At 37.9% G+C, this 18039-nt stretch overlaps 1 protein-coding gene across 5 annotated transcripts in view; it reads right to left on the bottom strand.

Moving 5' to 3' along the window:
• LOC122822409 (voltage-dependent T-type calcium channel subunit alpha-1I-like) overlaps positions 1 to 16604 on the bottom strand; it is a 161376-nt gene extending 144772 nt beyond the window's left edge. For all 5 annotated transcript variants that reach the window (XM_044101054.1, XM_044101055.1, XM_044101056.1 and 2 more), the window contains exon 1: positions 15913 to 16604. The gene's annotated coding sequence lies outside the window, so the exon portion shown is untranslated. The remainder of the gene's footprint in view (positions 1 to 15912) is intronic.
• Positions 16605 to 18039: the final 1435 nt, after the last annotated feature.

The raw sequence follows: 18039 nt of genomic DNA, 5'->3' as shown, positions 1-18039 counted from the left end.
ACATTAACGATAAAGAATTATCCTTAATTCACCGTATGAGGACAGGAAACCTTATTTAAATGACTTTTCAACGGGATAAAGGTGGCACTTATGGATGTTCCCTTTCTCCACTTCTTTGCTCTTGCATTTTATAACATAATCAGGCACCCGTGACTCTGAGCGTGAACCACTTGGAGCTTAGAGTGCCAAACACGTTATGTCTCAGATTGCAGTGTTTGAATGAAACATACATACTCGATGTATTTACTTATGTAAACTCACATTCAAAGCCGTTGCCACGCAGCATGGTGAGAAGCTGATGCAATTACGACAGGAATGATTCACATGCTAATCTTTAAAGGTCTACACACATTCAGTGCATCTTTTATTTCTTCCTGATGTATCTCCACCTTCTCTTTGTGTGTCAATTTTAGATGTTCCTCTTTTTTTTTCCTCTAACAATCATTCAATTTTTTTTATTTTATTTATTTATTTTTTGTATAATGTGTTTTTTTCTTTTTTTGCCTGCCACTCCTGGTTTGAGAGCTTTTTGCATTTCGGAAGGTTGAGTTAGAGTGGAGCACTTGCCGACATCAATAATGCTGCCAGTGATTGCTTATTCAGTAGAAAATAAGCATTTTGGGGGAAAAGTAATAAATTGATTTCACTTCTTTTAGTCTCTCTCTGTGCACTCTTCTTTCTCTCCTTCACTTGTCAACAGAGTTAAAGTTAGAACCACATCGCACTGAAATATCCCACTGCAGCACTCTACAGCACTCGTTTCATGTGCATGCTTCCTATTAACTTGTATGTTTTTTTCTCTCTTTTTGTTAAACAATAGCATTTAATTTTTACACAAACACACTCTAGAAATTTAATATGGAATGTACCTTTGCCAGAAATTGCTTATCATTTTTCTCAGATGCATCCACTGCTTAGAATTATAAATATGTGTCCTTTATTGTTTAAAATTTCAGAATAATTAAAAATGTGATGTGACAGACTTCTTAGTCACGGTCCATTTAGTAAAGCTAATTTGAACTTCACAGATACTTGAGTGCATTGCTGCGCTACTGCAATGCTGCTACAACAATCTTGAGGCGACACTTAATGGTGATGCAAATCATTCACTAAAGAAATACCAAGAGGCAACCAGTGTACTCCGTATTCATCTTGTTTTCTCATCATCTTTTTGGTATATGCATGTCAGGGTATTCATTCTCGTCTTTAACTCTGTTCTGCTCTCCTCAAAAAGTTAGATTTCTTGTCATCCCAGTTTGCCTCACCTCTCCTGAAGCAACTCTTAACAAGCAGCACAGACCAAAAGGCAGAGAGAACTTAACATTTACAAAAAAAGTGGTTCCTCTGAGGCTTGCGGTTCTAAAAATACTAATGATTGTCTGCTCCATCTTGTTACTCAGGTCTAGAGGTATGAATCCCGTGCTTTGCAGAGTGTCTTGCAAAAGCATTCAGACCACTTAATTTTATTTAAGGATGTGGCACCCAGAACCAAAATGAAAATCCTAAGCGGTGTCTCTGAAGTCATAAAACTGTTTAACAGAGTCCACCCGTATGCAATAAGCATAGGAAGTGCTGATAAGACAGAGCTCGTCTTGTGAAAGCAAATTACTGTGAAGACAAAGAAACATACTCGACATGTGAGAGATAAAATTATGGTGAAGGTAGCCCAGCTGAAGTCCAAATCCAAAAATATGACTTATTTTCATGTTTTTTTAAAGGTACTGAAAAATGTCTCAAATCTGATTTATGTCAAACAAGATGCTCTTTCTTTGGGGGTTGGGAAAGAACGCTTGGAGTTAGAAAACAGAATAAGTGTTATGGTCTTAAATATTAGCTCAGAGCAAATTCCCAAAGTGGGGAGCCTGATTACCAAAATATTTGCTTTTCACACCAGGATAAGAATTTCTGCCAACCTTTAGTCAGCTTATGCTATAAGAACAACTGCTTTCAATAAAATCTTTGATACAAGTTTTTTGAGGGGCGGATTTTTTTCTTGCTGTAATACAAAGTTTACTTGATCAGATGACGCTTAAACAATAAACACGTATTATCAATATAGTCATGAGTCTTCAAACGTCTCCCAACTGGATGTCTGCAACAACAGTCGGACTGCCTCGGGATGCTGGGTATTTCTCCAGGGAAGAAGAGTGCTGTCAAAAATAGAGAGGTTTCATGGTCTAGTTCACTGCATGCGTCTGCATCAAACAACAGTTTAGATTACCTTTCTTAATTGCTTGCTCCAATTATTTACTAAGGAGACTAATTTGGAAATATTTTAAGACCCTCTTGATAATGAGGCTCATTGTCCCAGTGAGATTTACCTGTACGAAGAAAGATAAACTAAACGTTAAATTTACCATCCTCCCCATGCCGGCCCATTCATACACAAATCTGTTCTGCATGTTTTAGTCAATGACTGTTTGGTTATTTGTCTAAGAATGACAAAAAAAAATAAAAATGAGAAAGAGGGAGCCTGCGACAGATGGTCTTTGGTCAAAGTCCCAGTGGAGTATGAACTCTACAGATGCTGCAAGATGATGCAAGCAAGGTGTCAGCAGTTGTTTAGTCTCTTGTGTTTTAATTTCCTTAATTTACAACAAATACAAGATGAAGGCAACTGTGTTGCTCTGACATTTTTGAAATAAAGCAGTCCTTTTTGATTTTATATTAATCCTTATTTCCTGACTACCTGATGCACTTTGGGGTTTTCAATAGAGCATAATTATGTTTAAATATTCCTATAAACATACCATGCTTTGGAAACAGAATCTTTCCGGCTTTAAAATGTTTCAGAGCGTAACATGTAGCGTTTTTTTATTCAGTTCTAACTAAAATTATATCACAACAGTGGTTTGCAGGATTCAGGTGCATCAGAGCTTTTAAACCTGCGGAAAGCCCTGGGCTGAGATGTCAGTGTCAATCAGTCTCATATCATTCAAAGAGCAGCATGTGGCTTTTCAAGCATTTGTCTTTTTTTCCCTTCACACCCTGAGGTGTGAAGGGAAAAAAAGACAACAGACAACAGTTGAAACAATTGGTCATCCATCAGCAGTTAAAACAGGGTGCATCACTGGGTGTCCGACAAGAAAAGACAACAAGATATCCACCTTTGGTCTCTTCCCTTGGTCATGTCCTGACAGAGCGTTGGGCAACTTGGTAGAATTAATAAGGCAAAGGCAAGGGACTTTGTTTGTAAATGAGGCATGGAGGGGGGGGGGGGGGTGCAGGCAGGAAATTAATAATTAGACTCAGTGGCACACACCTCAACTTGTGATCAACAAACTTGGACCTGTGGAGTCTTGCCTTTTGCGTGCGCATGCATGCTTTAGCTTTTGTGTTCGTTTCCAATTAAATGCAGTGAAATTGAGAAACTCGGCTTGTAGAAATCTAATTACAAGAGTCCTTGGGGTAGAGGAAATGTGTCAGCACATCTTGCAAATGTGTGTGTGTAAAGATGAAGTGTGTTTAGGTATTTATGCAGGTGTGAATGTGTAAATATGTGTTGAAATGATTTTTTTTTTTTTCACTAGTAACTATTGTCTTGCAGCAGAGAGATTAGGAAAATTCTTAACTGTCCCTCAAATATGTCTCTGTGTCTTTACCATGCATAAATCAGTATTTTTATTTCCAGTTTTATGTCTGTGTTAGTTTGTGAAATCCTTATGCTGGCACTTGTATGGGATCATTGTCTTTATGAGCAACTGGAGTCAATGAATCAGGATAGCAGGGAGGTGTTCAAAGGAACCACAACATCATTACCATTAACAACCATAATGGCTCCATATGTCTGTCGGCTCCTGCCTGGTCTTTAAAATATGCATCTGGCAATAAAAAGAAAGATTAGACAGGCAGTATGAAAAGAAAAAAAACAATGGATGACAATCTCAGCAATCAATGTCATTTTATCGTCCATGTTTTTTGCGTCCACCATTTGAAGATTGTTAAAGGAATTGGGCATTGTGTATCAAAAATAAGCTTGGATTTGAGAACAGAGAGAGAGTTTTTTTTATTCACACTCCATGCCTTTAGTCATACCCAACACAACAGACAAAAAATGTTTAACACGAATGAATGAAAGGGAGTAAAAAGACAACAGGTGTAATAACAAGCAAATTTATACAACCCTTCACCCCTAAACAAATATAAGGCTCCTCAAAAAAAGTCCCAGCTTGTTATGTCTTGTCATTTTAGAATCATGCTTGCTTAACGTAAGTCTTTGACAGTCACAGAAGTACAGAATGAGGTTCTATCTCAGTCTAACTGCCTTCAGGCCCATGTCAGTCCATCAAGCTGCAAAGCACCAGATTTAACTCAACTTTTAAACATCGCCTGTCTTCATCTGAGCAAATCCCAGATCTACTGCGGAAACGCCCCACTGCCTAAAACCCCCAAAGTTTAGAGCACCATAGAAACATACCATAAAACCCACAAGGGCTTACTCTTCGCTCTTAATGCTTAAGAGTGTTGCTTACCAACGCTCTTAAGCATTGTTAAGCAAGAGACGTCCACAACAGTTCTTGTTTAAATCACCTTACGTACTGGTCACAATCTTGCTTATTAAATGTTCTACGTATACAGTTAGCAATAAGCACAGATTAATACTGTAAGAACATTATCTCATATTTATATCTATATATAGGGCGTGAATGCATTGACACATGTTCAGTGCAGCCAAAAACAAAATACACAATAGCAAAAGCAGCTGGCCAATTGTCTTCTAATAATGAGTTGAGCAGAGGCAGCGCTCTGTTTGGGTTGCTTAGTAACTGGCCATTATCCACCGATTGTGACGTAATACTTGGGAGGCTTTTGGTAAAGCTTGTTTTCTTGACACCAATTTAACAAGTACTTAATGCCATAAAATTCCTGAATATGTTTTTTTCTTTAGCACTTGGGCTGTTTTTAGAAGCCGTAAAGACCCAAATGAAAAGTACAAAAATGTACAGGAGAATTTCACATAATAGAAAATTAAGAAACTAAAACCAAGTTGCTTTAATGCAAAAACAGCAGATAACTTTTTCAGTTAAGAATGGTTTCTAAGATTAAAATGACATTTTTTTTATGTAGTTGGACAGACTATTGAGGTATATGATTGCAATTAACAAAAAGCACAAAGAAATTAACTTTTTCATTACTAACTTTATTCTGGTTTATTACACATTTTCCTGGTATCGTTCATAACAAGTTTACTTAACTTTTTATTCTTTTATTCATTTTACTTCTTCTGTTTCATGTTTTCAAATGGCTTTATGTTCTAGATAAAACTAAAGAGGCTCTTGTAATTATTATTGACATGCAAATGAAAAAAAAAATAAAAAATCAGAAAAACACAACCAAAGATTAGATTGCACAGATACTTAAAATAAGACATTATATTATTTAGACTAGTGATTACTTGTATGACAATTAAGAAGCATCTGCAGGTTCTTGTTGCCTTTTCACATGGAAAAGCATGTGGGTTTTGAATAATAATAATAAAAAAAAATGGAGACACTTGAGTAGATTTACCATTGCAAACAATACCTTCAGGAAATTTCTGTTGAAAGGTCAAACTAAAGTCCAATTCATCAGTTGTATGCCTCTGCACTTGCATTTCTCTGCCTTTTTCTTCATGAGCTATAATTCAAACACACAAGCACGCACCCATGAGCACATACACACATGCAACCCACGATCAATCAAATCTATCAGCAAATAGACAGAGTGAGGACTGACATTTACAGCCCTGCAGCTCTAAGAATTTTATGTGCATGTGTTTGCATTTGTGTGTGAGTATGTGTGTTTGCTCCTTGCCTCTCAAACAGACACCCACCAGAGTGTTCAAGTTTTGATTGAAAAAAGTGCCATGGTGTACAAATAATTTTGTAACTAATAAAATCTGCTATAGACATGCTAATAATGAGACAATGAGCAAGGCATTTCATATTGAACAAACCTCAATAAATTATTATAATTCTTATTATTATTGTTATTGTAAGTGCTTAAAATGTTCAAAAGCTGCCTGAAGTTAAAACAGGCCATTTTTAGTTTGAACTTTTGTCTGTGTATCCACAATGTACAAAATATTGTGTATGTTGTTTCTGAATGAACCTACTGTATTTTTAAGCGTATAGTTTTTAAAACATCTATATCATTGTTAATAGTCCTACGCAGACGTCCCCGTTGTTGCAAGACAAATGTAGCTACATTAATCAGCCCATTAGTTTCCAGCAGTGGCAGTTTCTGTTGCAAGTGATGATGGAGTGGCTGTGATAATGATAATGATGACAAAATAATTTGTTGTGATAAAATGGATGCTAATAATTAAAATGCCATGTTCATAATGCTGTTTTCAGTTGTAATGGTGAAAAGTAATTACTCTGTGTAAAGGAGGTAAGCAATATGATGGTCTCAACTTTTGTTGATGGTTAACACAATATAATAAATTACACAGGTGAGAAAACAAGGAGGTGTAAAAAAACTAAGTGACAAGGTGAAATAATTTATATAATTTCAAATGTACTGCAACATATATTCAGAAAAAAAACATCTTTATTAGCATTCATTTTAAATGTTGTGTCTCTCTGTCTTGAAAGATACTAGTCATATCTGAATGCATGACATAAATAATGATGAATGGGTATTTACAGAATGATTACAAATAATTTAATTTATATGAACTCTAGTTTTTCATATCCATTTCATGGAGAAAATCTTTTATTTTTTTTATTCAATAAACAAAGAGCAATTTTTGTAAATATTTCCATAAATATTGTTCAGTAATTCACCTTCAAATATTTACTCTACTACACTCAATTAATTGCCAATTAATTAAAAGATATACCCGAAAGGGCTATGCTATCCACAAATGGAGAAAACATGAAACAGAACTGAATCATCCCAAAAGTTGCCAGATTACTCAGATTACTAATTTTAACACACAAATATGGTGGTGGTGCCAGTGATGGTATACTATGGTGGTCAGGGGCTGCACTCCTCCTTTAGGATCTGGTTGACTTGCCATAATTAATTATAAAATCATAAAATCTCCTCCTTCTCAGAATGATGAAGAAGAGTGTCCTGCCATCACTTTGTGACCTTAAGTTCAAGAATAATTGGGTTAATAATAACAGAAGAACTATGTAAGGTGGGGTTTTATGCATATTCCAGGCACGTAGTTACGTTATATTCAGTTGTTATACCATTTACAACTGTTTTCTGTGTGCCAGGAGCTCAGCTAGAAACTGAAGCTTCAAGGCGGATAAATAGGCGGAGGCACTCCAGAATGGCTGCCACTGGAGATTCAAGGATTCCTCAAACATGCATGAAAGAAGCAAACCTACACTACAGGTATGTTTTTGATACGTGAATACAATTATAACATAAAATAGAGCTTTAAAAAGCCACATTAGAGTCAAGGATAAGTTAATCATTTATCCCTCACAATTCTGCAAATTTTCTGATTCAAAATAGGAAGACGCCTCCAAACCCTATAAAGGTCAGGGCACTGCATGACTCAAAATCTGTAGCAATGGAATATAATAGGCAGATTAGATATACATCCACTAAGAGAATATTCATGTTAGTGACTTAAAAACTTGAGACTTTAGTTGATTTCAATAATTGACCCTTTTTAATCAAGTTTAACTGGCGTGGGTTATTTCATCTGAAGTACTGTTTAAGGTTTGTGCAGACCTTGCTCAACAGGAGAACAATCTTATTAATTTAGTCTTGTAATGAGGTGACTTTGTCCAGGTTCTACACTCAGGCTTTACACCATTTATCTTCATTGAAAATCTCTGCACTCAGCTCTTTTTCCCATTGATATGCACATTGCTACCATTAGTGGGTAGCAATGTGCACAGTTCACCAACCACGAAAGGGGAAACCAGGCCATTGATAATCCTTTAGAACAAGTTAGTCCTTCCATGAAGATGTTTATCAATGCAGCTGAATCCTAAATGGAAAAATCTTATGTTACTTTGTATTGGTTCAACAGATCAGATATTTTAAATCTAATTAAATATTAATATACATTACTATAATTCAGTTACATAATGCTTTGTTTTGCTAGAATTAGAATGGTAATCAGCCCTGGTCTGTATTACTGTGCATTATCACTGTCAGTACAACCTTAATGAAGACAAACATGCACAAACTTTAGAGTGTTCTTTTTCCTCAGTGGGCTGCATCTGGGAATACCAATGCCTGAAAACCTGTTTCCTATCTTAAAGGAACCAGATGTTTTGATTCAACATGTGTACAAATAAATAAAATATTGATTTTCTGATATGCTGGGAAGATACCAGTCCTTAAGGATCAGTTGCACTTTTTCTAGGATGTATATAGAGAAAAAGATAGAATCCAATCAGAGCAGATACGTTTTCCAGAGTTAACTTGAGTCAAATGTCTCCTGACTTCAGCCAAATATGACCCAGAGTCTCCAAACTGCTTACTCAAAGCTGCTTCAACAAAGGACTATAAAGTTGTTTGACGTGAGTCTTTGTGACTTTATGTTGAGGTACATTAAGTTATAGCACCTTATCTCACAGGTTCACTGGTATGAGGCACTGCAAAAGTGATTTTATGCTTTAGCTACTGCTCTGGACCTCTTTCTCTGTTATTGCTTAGATTTGATGGTTGCATAATATATAACTAGTATTTATGAGTTTTGAAAACTGAATAAGATCCTAATTTTGGTTTTGTGAAAACATTCTTTGGTTGGAGTAAGTCATTCACATCTTTGTAACGTTGCTGTAAATCGAGACGTTACTGCACAAAAGATTTATATTTACAATAGGTCATTTTAGAAAATTAGAACATAATTTTCTTATGATAGAAGCTATATTGACGTCTACAGCAGTTGCATGAAATTTATCAAATGCAAAGCGAGGTTTTATTAATAATGCTAATACTTGTGTGTCAAAGGACTTACTACCATCAATAGATCATAGGAGGAGATTTTTATTTTTCTAATTACAGCATGAATTAGTGAGGCATCAGTGATGCCTCATTATGTTTATTCTAAAGTCACAAATCTTCAAGGCGCGGTTCTGTTTATTTACTTCTATGGAATAACAAGCAGAGTGGAGCTAAATGGTGGGATGTGCCATCAGTCAAAATGATTTAGTGATGGTAGAGCGGCCCTGAGATGGCCTCCCTTACTGGTGTCAGTCCTGACAGGTTACAAAACAGCCGCCAAAGAGGCCCACCAAGGGACAACTTGCGTGCATCAGAGGGCTGTGTCGCAACTTGTGCCTCGGTTTGTGCAAGAGTGATAAGAAATTTGGGCCAAATTGAATGAATATTTTACGCTGGAGGCTCCTGAAGACAAAATGCAAGCATTTAGTGTGTGACTAACATAATACAATATAAAAGAGCATGCAAAGGTCATGGTTCGCGTGGATAAAGAAAAGGTAATAACATTCTGCAGCATCAGTAGATGTAGCAGTACAGTGGCTCTTATCCAAATTCTTAAGTACAGCAGAGAGGGGATACATTTTAAAGTCTGATATTCTCTCAAACATTTAGCATCTATCTCTTGAGTGTGAGTGACAGAGATTGAAGCTACCCCAACTGTATTGAGATTGCACAAAAAATTTCATAGAGATTATGTCCTTTCATTATTGTGTTAGCACCTGGGTTTTGCATAAAAGATCCTGCTCTCAGTGTTGGCGCCTTGTCCATGACATGTGGCTTGTGTGCACCAGCATAGATTGGTCCTCAAGGGATTTGAAGAAGGCCAACGTGGCTTGTGCCAACACTGTGACCTAATCAAACCCACACTGGGATAGAAGCACTCCAATTATTTGACATAACACTTGCAGCTACTAGATTCATTGTATCACTCCACTGCTCACTAAGCATAAAATAGATCTGTGTAGAACTGATCTACACAGCCATAAACATGATGTCATGATCAGGCCAGTTGCACAAAGGGATCGTGTGTTAGATGTGGAATAGTTCTCTCTGCTGTGTACACAGTGCACATACCTCCAAATTGCACACGTCAGAAGTTGTGTTTTTGAGGAACTGTAAGCAGGCACAATCATGTCTATTTTTTTTTGCACTTGCCTTGATATGTTCACACAGCAGAGCACATGACGGAGACAACTGTGCAGGATGGCACCTTCTGTATAGAAACCCTCCTCAGCTGCATACTGTCATGTAGGACAGGGAAGCAGAAGGGAAAACCCTGTTTGCCAAACAGTAAAGGCCAAAGAAATGTCCTCCAGTGCTATGGTAAAACCATGATAAAATCAGATTCACCACTATTCAGCCCTGTTCGAATGGCCATCACAGACCTTGCAACCATGAGTTGGTTGTAATCCAGTGTAAAGAGGTCAGTCTCAAAGCAAAAAGGAGTGTCCGACAACAACACAAAACAATATTTAGCATGTTATAGTCTTCACATAGACAAATACTGAAGTAGGAATGCTTCTTTAAATGGCATATGATAAGCTATAGCAGAATATAATACAATGTAGCTCCCGGTTTGATGTAGAGGAATATTGTCCTCAGGATTTCGTATGTAAAGATAACTCAGATTTAGAAGGAAGGAGGACAGCATCTTGCAGGCAGAGGTGGAGTGATTTGAATATATATATAGCTTAGTATGGTAGCAGATTTCTACAGAACAGGAGGGACAGTGGTAAGGTTATTAGAAAGAAACACTGAAATCTTGAGGGGGGGAAGAGTAATAAAACCACAGCACTAAAAATGACAACTCAACTCAAAATTTCCTAGCACAGAGCTAAAGCTGAGTGGTTAGCATCATAAAAAATATAAATAAATGAAGAACTTTTATTAAAATTTGGGTAAAAAAACAATTATTGCATTCAATACATTTCCAGCTGCCTTCACAAATATTCATAAATAAATAGCCAAAATAAAAGCAAAAAACATATATATATATATATATATATATATATATATATATATATATATTTATAAAAGTGGATTTTCCATTATATCTTCCCTTATCAGGTGATAACATATCAGGTTATGTTATCACGTGGAATATTAAAATATTATTGGTCTCGACAAAACAAAGCTTCACCAAAATGTTTACAAAACGACTTTGTCGGTGAGGTCATCTAACACATCTATTTGCAGATTCTACCTTTGTCTTACGCTTGCACAGCAATCTATTCTCTTTTTGGCTCCGAGCAACTTAAATGTATTTTCAGACAAAATCGTTTTAGCTCAGTAAACACTCTACAATACTGTAAACACCTGTCACCTACCATGTCATCTAAAAAGACATCATCTAGTCCCAGAGCTTGACATTCCCCATAAATCCACTCGTTTAACTGCAGTGCAGCATACATTCATCTATAATTGGGACGTTGGGGGACTGGGTGAATGCTGCTTGTCAACAGAGATTATCTGTTGACAACTGCGCTTACATTTGGGTTAGGCTGCACTGACGCACCTGAGCACACTGAGTGAAAGCTCCTGGATAAAATGTGATACTGTAAGGACACACAGGGGGCCTGTGCTAATGCAAACAGAAGTCTACCTATAGGCAAACATGTGGAAAGCACAGATGTCACACTGAGATCCTATCAGTTAAAGAAAATAATTTGCATATGCGAATATCAAAAAACAGACTGAGCTAATAATCCCTCCTAATGTTTTAGATCCTTTTCCACAGCAAAGATTCTTGTGTTGAGAAATGTTTCTTTAAATATATATATATTATTTTCTATATTGTGCTGTTTCCAGCTATGTGATTTTCTTCATGGCCCATCAATCTGTGGATTTTAAACGTACATAAAGGAAAAGAGAATTATACAAGTCATGAAATAAACTGTACATCTGCAGACAAATAGATGACTAATAAACATAAGTAAATATTGATGAGCAACAAATGTAATTCTGCCTAAGGAGAAATGACAGGAGCTCTAAGTAAGAGACATCTAAACGACCTGGTATTTACAAGTAGATTATTTTCATTATAAGGTAAAATGTAAGTATAATGCACTATGGAGAGTTTGAGCCACAGTCCTATTAACATGTTAAAGGGGCAGTACTTTATGTTTTCCAGCCACAAAGTACCATTATACACCACAAAAAAGTAACCATGTTACCTTCAGTTGTTATAAAAATGCTGCATATATCAAATATGACTTAAAAGAAATTTGCCTTTGTAATTTAATGTTTTGAAATTGGGCCTCTGTCTCTTTACGAAACTCTTGTTCTGAGACTCCACCTTCAGGAAGTCATCACTACATTTCTCCTCTATTAACATTTTCTTAACTCCAGTCAAAAGTTGGGTTTCAAACCCAGGAACTTCTTGGTGAAAGTAACAAGGCTAATAACTGTGACACAGTGCAGCTTGTATACCATAATATAGAGTACTTTTACAATATATACTTATATCTGCTTGCAGAGAAATAACTTTAAAAAAAATCAAGAAACGTGAAAGACTATAAAACCAATGAGAATAGCAGAATAGTCGTCTGACAAAATAAAAAATAAAAAAATGAGGCTGATGGTTTTTGTGTGTTTAAAGAAATTAATCTTAATATTCTGGTAAATGTTTAAGCAAGTTTTATGCTTTCCTTGCCTTCCTAGGTCTATCTATATTTTTAAATTACCAGCTGATACATGAAATAACAAAAAGTATCATTACAGTAATTGTAATCCCTGCATCTCGTTTATTACTCATTTAGTTCAGCCCATGTATCTATTTGTTTAATCCGTCACATTTTCATCACATTTCCAGACGTTTGCACAGATCCTGTCATTAAACACTATACTGATCCAGCATAAACTGATGAGCACCTTTAGTTACAATTATAGTCAGCATGCCACGGAAAAAAATAAAATAAAATAAAATAAATAAAAAAGAAACGGAGCCTGTGGGTGAGTTTTCATGAGTCAACAGCCATGCCTGCCAGTGGCATTCACAGTGACTCACATTTCCAGGAAGGGAGGAAGAGACACACAGAGAGAAAGAGATAGGTGGGCCTGAAGTCAGGACCACCTCATTTACTACACTCATATGTTTAACAAAGTGGCTTAAGGTCTATGAATGTTGTTTCAAACGATTACACCTGCTGTTTTTTTTGTTGTTTTTTTTTATATATATATCAGCTGCTGTTGAATGCAGAGAGAATCATTGAGGTGAATCTAAAGCAGAGCAACAACCCTTTCACAATTTATCTGCATGAACTGTGTCTTCGGCCATCTCTTCAAGTTATTTCCACCATGTGTTCGGTCAGTGTTGTACACACTACTGGTATTTGCCCTTCCGCACTTTGCATTTCTTTGTTCTCCTTAATAGAATATCGACACCCACAGTTACCAAATCTCTTCTCAGATCCACCTCATGCCCCCTCCTTCCCCTCCTTTTCTCTCCCACTTGTTCTGGCCTTCGCAGGAGACTCTCAAGGCGCAGCATGTGGCTGCCCTCACCGCACAATTGTCGAGCATAAACCGATCGTTTCACCTAACCTGATAATACCAGCATTCACTGCAGATGCACATGTATCCTACTCTGTCCCTGTGTGCTCCGTCCAGCCCTTTGTGTTTTCCCCCCCTCCTCATCTCGACACTTCTTTCTCTTCCCTCAATCATTAGACTTCCTACACTTTCTCCTCTCTGTATTCTTCTTTGGGTTTCCTGTCATATTTGCACAACAGGAAAACCAAAGAAGAATATATGGTAAATTGATGCCATGTTACCAATAAATTTACCTTTATTGGTAAATTGGTATCACATTTTACCAATAAATTTACCATTATTGGTAAATTGGTATCACATTTTACCAATAAATGTAATTCAGCGCTCTCCATGTTTTGCTTGGGAGGAAGCAACTATTGCTTGTTGCCCAATTTGTTTTCAGGTCATTGTGACCCGATGGACCAAAAGGGAAAACAAAATTTCTGTCTTCTACTAGAATTCCAAAGTGCATCCATTGTGTTTTGCCTCAATGTTTTGCAAAGATGTTGCAGCGCAAGAAACGAGGACAACATGGCCATATAGCCATCCTGCAGTGAATTTAGGAAGGCATGGTTTCTAATCCATCAACCTATGAAAAGAAAGTTCATTGGTTGATGAACGTTTAAGGAAAGTTTAAACTTTCTTTAAACTTTACCCACAGCACCACAACAAACAAACCAGTTGTTGCACTTGTGAGTATTTCATGCTTTGTAGTTAGGATAGACAATAAGTATCTTAAGTGAGGTCATTTTGATGTATGGGGTGAGAGATTTCCAAGTAACAATGTCGTCCTACTTTAATATGTGATGACTGATGACATGGCTTTTGTTCACTCTTCATCAGAACCAACACGAATAACAATATGTTATACCCAGAATTTACTATTACATTAAAATGTTCATACTGTCGCCCTGTGGCAGTCTGTACCAACAACAGCCATTCACACCTGCAAAGGTTCTATCCAACACCAACTCAACGTTGACTCGGCAAAACCTGTTAAAGTTTTGAAATAACACCATGTTGTTTTGTTGTTTTTTAGGTTTTTTTTCTTTTCACTTGTTTCAACTGCATCAGTTGTTGCATGTTCTGGACTCAAATGCTGCATTTATTCCAAACTTCGGACTGCGGCAAAACTGAAAGGTATACCTTCAGGTCAAATTTTATTGCAAGAGGAAATGTCATTGCAAGGGAAGTTGAACAAAATTACATAACTTTTATTTTTAAAGCTTTGTTCTGGAAAACAGAGTTAATTTCATATAAATTGCACTTTATAGTCTGTGGAGCTTGTTTCACTGGAGTCTGAGTCATTGGGATATACCCATATGAATGTCATATATATATATTTATATGTATATTCCTAATGGGATTTTTAGGTAACCCCTTACTATCCCTACTCCCCCTGTAATCTCTTATGAAATTCAGACCAAAATTTTCTGACTGAAGAGCGTTGCCTTTATGTAAAGGTTCCTTAAGATTAAACACATTAATCAGCCATTAATCAGCCAGGACATTATGTTTTTTTTCATCCTGGTCCATTGCAGCTTTGGTCAGTTTTAACAGTCCATCCATCCTTTAGCTTCCATGCTTAGTGGGCTCGTGCCCATCCCCAGCGGTCAATGGGTGAGAGGCGGGGTACACCCTGGACAGGTTGCCAGTCCATCGAGACAAACAGCACAAACAATCATGCACGCACACACTCACAGGGAGAACGTGCAGACTCCATGAAGAAAGACCCCAGGCTGGGATTGAAATCCAGGACCTTCTTGCTGCAAGATAACAGTGCAACTGACTGTGCAGCCCCTCAATTCTATCTTTAATGTGTGCATAAAATAACAAATGTGATGCAAGATTGGCACTATGGGAAACAGCATCATATTTTAAGCTTGTGCAGTACAAGCAAGAAGCTTACACTTCTGCATGATCAGATACTTGCAGCGGGTTTTTTCTTAACATTTCACTTAAAGTAAGCAGGAAAAAATGTTCAAAATTAACTTTGATAATATTTTATTTCATTCCCTACTTTGCACCAATGGACCTGCAGACATTTTATTTAAGGCCTTAACTTTTAGAGATGCAACAATTTTGCTAGCTGCTTATTTATCAATAACTACAAGAAGTGGGGAGGGGGGAGGGGGGAAGAAGTGCCTTAGAGAAGATGGCATCTGAGTTATGATCCTTATGGACAGAATCACGGTATGGCAGATTCTATGAAGACCGCAGTTTGGATGTGATCATACAGTAAGAATTTCCGCAAATTTCTGTGCTTGCTGAGCGTTTTTCAGAGCAACAGAAATCTCGGAGGTAAAACTTAAAGCATTATGCATCATTTGCCGGATCACGGTGACTGAAAATTTAAACAGTAGACAAGACTTTTACTCCTATACGCTCTCTTTCAGGTTTTACAAACATATTCCTTAATAACCCCCTCTTAGTCCCTCACAGCAACATGAGATAAGCCTTTTGCGTCGGCAGTAGGTAACTTACCTTGACGGACATTCAAAAAGGTGTGTCCTGCATTTAATGCACAAAACAGCCCAGATATTGCCTTCTCTGATGCACCTGGTCGCTGAACACCATGGAGAAGCAATATCCACTTGTGTCTTTACGGAATCGGTGCACCCAGAGGCATTTCGGCGAGAAGAACAGCGAGGACGTCGCTGCGGTACAAAGCCCGGTTCCCCCCCGGTGGAAAATCTGGGTTCTGCTTTCGGCGACTGTCTGGTGCGCGCTGAAACTCACATTTTCACTGAACCGAGAAAAACCCGAAAAAATAAAGGGGGGAAAAAATCCAAGCACAGTCAGCCAACTTTTGCTTCAAATCACCTTTAGGGAACAACTGGATTTCAGATATAATCAATGATCAGAGTTGCACTTTAAACCGAATGCTCAGAGGAATTTGGGAACACTTGTTTCCATCGTGGTCACGTTGACAGGACACGCTGCGAAAAAAAACAAAAAAAACAACAGTTGAATTAGATGAAAATGTTAATCCCAGCATTTTCTGACTAAGGGTAAAAATCTCTGTAGTTCGTTCATTTCCAAAGAAATGTTGCGCAATTTCTCCTTTTCTATCCCATTTCGTTCCGACAGATATTTCGGTGATTAACTTGACATTTCCAGACGTTTTCTCCAAAAACAAGGCGTGTCAATTTAAAAAAAAAAAAAAAAAAAAAAAAAGAAGAAGGGAAAGAAAGGAAAACAGCAACAATTAATTCCCCCCGCTGGCTGAAGCATTACAATTTCCGAGAGGGTATCGCCGTCACTCCATCATGCGCCCAGACTCCCTCCCAGTGGAGTAAGCGTCGGAGGGGCGCATCTGTGAAAACCGGCACCGCATGCAGCCGAAATATCTCGGCAGAGACTCGGTGAAAACCCGGTCGCAGAACTAATTTTCACTGACAAGTTTAACATACGAGAGAAGTTGATGTTTACTTGTTACGCCACGCTTTATTGACATGTTGCTTTGTCTTCGACGCATCAAACCCTCATCTTTTCATTTAATTCCTGAACGAAAGTGTGAGAGAGAGCGAGTGAGAGAGAGAGAGAGAGACATAAACCTGTGAGTTTATGTCTTTGGGGGGGAGTTACATTTGATGTTGCAGCAGTATATCATTCGGTAATCAAATAAACTGAGATAAATATTTTTGAACCCACTTTTCTAACACCAGACCGGGCCTGGACATTCGGGGAGAAAGCCACGCTGTACACTCCTTTATCTCTTTGTTTATCTTTGAGTGCATGTTGCATTTCTTTCTGGAAAAACTGCACCATTGTGAACAACTCAAAGCAGACTTATGATCTGAGGCATTCAAGCAGGGGTGGGCACTCCGGGTCCTCGAGGGCCGGTGTCCTGCAACTTTTAGATGTAGGCTATCTCTTCTTCAACACACCTGAGTCAAATAATGAGGTCATTAGCAGGATCCTGACTGCACCTTGGAGGTGATTCAGGTGTGTTGGACCAGGGAGACATCTAAGAGTCCCCTCGAGGACCAGGAGTGCCCACCCCTGGACTAAAGTAACGTGGCATTGAGCAGGCACAAAGAAGCAGGTGCATAGTTAGGGACGCATAACCAAGTTGAGCGGTGTGTCAGCGAGCGCGCCTCCGCGCCGTGAACGCGGCCGGCTCACGCCCGAGCAGGTCTGCATCCACACAGAGGAATTAGTTTTTGAAAGGTGCGCGCATGATCGGGGAGGAAAGAGATGTGGCCATACCTTACTGTGCAGGAACAACCCGCAGGACATTTTATTAACTGCTTACGGAAAACAATATGTATGAGCTCCCGGTCTCAAATATAGAAAGAGAGACGCAGCCGCCTGAAGGGGTTGCTTAAATCATCTGCGGAAGTTTAGAGACACTGGAAATCATTACTTCTTTTCTCTAGAGTATAGATTTTTCTTTTTTTCTTTCTTTCTTTTTAGCACCACACAGATAAAAAGCCGAAAGGATCCCCTTTCCGGAGCTGTCCAATGTTCTGAAAATGTCTAGTCAGTGCTGACCGTTTCTTACTGGGGATGCTTTCCATCCTTCATTAGTTCACCTTGCCATCCTGTTTATTGATGGGTTCACTGGTCTGAGGCAATTTAACACAATGCAGTGCACTGCTTAGTCTT

The sequence above is a fragment of the Gambusia affinis genome, linkage group LG19 (genome assembly GCF_019740435.1).
Source record: "Gambusia affinis linkage group LG19, SWU_Gaff_1.0, whole genome shotgun sequence".
Classification (NCBI taxonomy): Eukaryota; Metazoa; Chordata; class Actinopteri; order Cyprinodontiformes; family Poeciliidae; genus Gambusia; species Gambusia affinis.
This window is presented reverse-complemented; position numbering and strand designations above follow the sequence as displayed.